Here is a 2,742-nt window from a genome sequence, read left to right on the forward strand (position 1 = left end):
TGTTGTCTGATGCCCCTTGTCATCCTGGTTTCTACATGATTATTCATCATGAAGGACGTATCAAAATATTGATTGAGACATTAATAAAGATATTTTTATTCTCTTCCCTTTCATTTCATAGCTATGTCTTTTTTAATAACTGTCAAGGTGATTCACGCAGAGTTTTCAAGTTTTTAGTATACCAACGATTTATAATGTGGTAAATGTCATAAGAGGAAAAATGACTACATCAAAAATATCAGTGAATCTATTTCTTTTTTGTAATTTAGAAATTTTGATAATTTATAGGCACAGTGTACTTTTGAAAGGATTTCCTAATTTGTAATAAAATGGAATGTTGTTTTCATATAGAATAAAGTCTTTTTAAAAAATCTGGCACTAAAATTAGAAGGCAGAGTTTTATCATTTCAATTCCATTAGTTCATTTTCTGCAGGACTTTGACTAAGCACATTGGTCTAGGCTGAAATGGCTGGAAGCCATTGTAACTAAATTAATATTGTATGCAACAGTTTTTCCCCTATCTGCTTGAAAGAGTAGTTTTATCATGTATCGTATTTTCTTCAGTGATTATTTCCCTATCAAATCATAGGGCAAAACATGCAAAAAACATATTTTCAAAATTGACATCTAACATTTACACTAATTTATAAATCTAATGTTTACATGGTATAACTAAAAGAACATTCCATTTTAAAGTAATGTGGAATAGAAATTTTCATAGAAATGTATGTTTAAGATTGACACTATAAAATGAAATTATAAAACGTTAAGTTGGAAAATTGTGTGCTAAGGGGTTTGCATTGGAACGTATAATTATATAATGAGCAAAAAGTTTTCTAAAAAGTAATAGAATACGGTAAAATTCAGACAAGTCCATGAGAACCATTTTAAACTATAATTGCATTAATCATTTTGCTCTGTGTAAAGAATGTTTATTTGAATATTTACAAGAAGAAATGCGTAAGTGCTGTGCTGCTTTCAGTATCTCGTGCTAATTTCCATACACAATTTTGATTCTGTAGAACCTACTAGTACCTTTTGGTTTCCCCCTTTCTTCTCTCATTGATCCTCTCCTCTCTACATTGTCCTTAATTGTCACAGATCTGTTTCAGGCATTTATCTTATTTGGGCTCAGACTTGGTAGTTAAATACATCTAGAACTTTATCTAATTATACTTGATTTCCCAATTTATTAGATTATAATTTTCAAAGTATTTCCTTATAATAATCATCTAAAGCACTGCTATTTGTTTATATCATCTTATCTACAATTTTATACAACTGAAACTTCTATTTACTTTGTACAAGCATTTGTTAATCTTTTTTGTAACTTTTTTGAATTTTTTTGTAAAAATACTGTACAGGGAGATTATAGTTACATGAGCAAGGTAATGAGTACATTTCTTGTCGAGTATTGTTGGCTCCTCCTTTGTTTTTTCCCATAGCATCCTTTTCTACAACTTCCACAATTATCCTCCCCTTCCCACCCACCCCCCCCACGGAAGTTGTAAAGTTTGTTTTCAACATAGTGGCTTGGATATCGCATTGTTGCAATGGGTCAACCTGTATCCATATTTAGGCATTTTGTTGTTGCCCTTCCTCTACCCTATTAGAGAAATGTATATACCAGATGCAGGGCCCTGACATCAAATACAGTGAAAACATGTTTATACTGTAGGGGAGGAAGATACAAAGAAAAAATTCACATGGTTCATTATAAATATATTAGAAACAATAGCAAGCAAGAAAAAAATATTTGTGTCCCTATCTTGGGGTTCATTTCACTGAACATCATCTTATATGGTCATATGTACATAGCTTTTGAGCTTTTCTACTTGTCATACACATGTACTAGTTACTGCAAATACCATGGGACCTATATTTTGGGGGGCCTGGCTTACTTCACTTAATACATTTTTTTCCAAGTCTTTATATTTCCTAACAAATAGGGAAATGTCATTCTTTCTGATGGAGACATAGAATTCCATTATATATATATATATATATATATATATATATATATATATATATAATGGAATATATATATATATATAATGGGATACATATATATAATGGAATATATATATATAATGGAATATATATATATACACCACATTTTCTTGTTGAATTCATCTACTGAGGGCATTCTGGGTATCTGGGTTTGTTCCAAATCTTAGCTATGGTGAATAATACTGCAATAAACATAGTTGTGCTGGTAGCCTTAGTATGGCCTTGTTGGTGATCATTAGGGTACATGCCCCAAAGTGGGATTGTTGGGTCATAGGGGAGCTCTATGTGGAGTCTTTTGAGGAACCTCCATATTGCCTTCCAAAGTGGTTGAACAAGTTTACACTCCCACCAACAATGCAGTAGTGTTCCCTTCTGGCCACATCCCCTCCAGAATTTGTTGTTATTAGACTTCTTGATTATAGCCATTCTGACTGTGATGAGGTAGAATCTCAATGTTGTTTTGATTTGCATTTCTTTTATGGCTAGAGAGGTTGAGCATTTCTTCATGTGTCAATTGGCCATTCTTATTTCCACTTCAAAGAAGTTTCTCTGTAAGTCTTTAGCCCATTTATTTATTGGGAAATTGTTTTGTTGAGGATTTGTTGTTGAGGGATTTAATTTTTTGAGTTCCAGGTATAGTTTAGACATGAGACCCTTGTCCATTGTATGGCTAGTGAATATCTCCCAACCTGTGGGCTTTCTATTGATCTTACTAGCTATGTTCTTTCCCA

This window comes from Dipodomys ordii, unplaced genomic scaffold (genome assembly GCF_000151885.1).
Source record: "Dipodomys ordii isolate 6190 unplaced genomic scaffold, Dord_2.0 Scaffold117, whole genome shotgun sequence".
In the NCBI taxonomy this organism is placed as follows: domain Eukaryota; kingdom Metazoa; phylum Chordata; class Mammalia; order Rodentia; family Heteromyidae; genus Dipodomys; species Dipodomys ordii.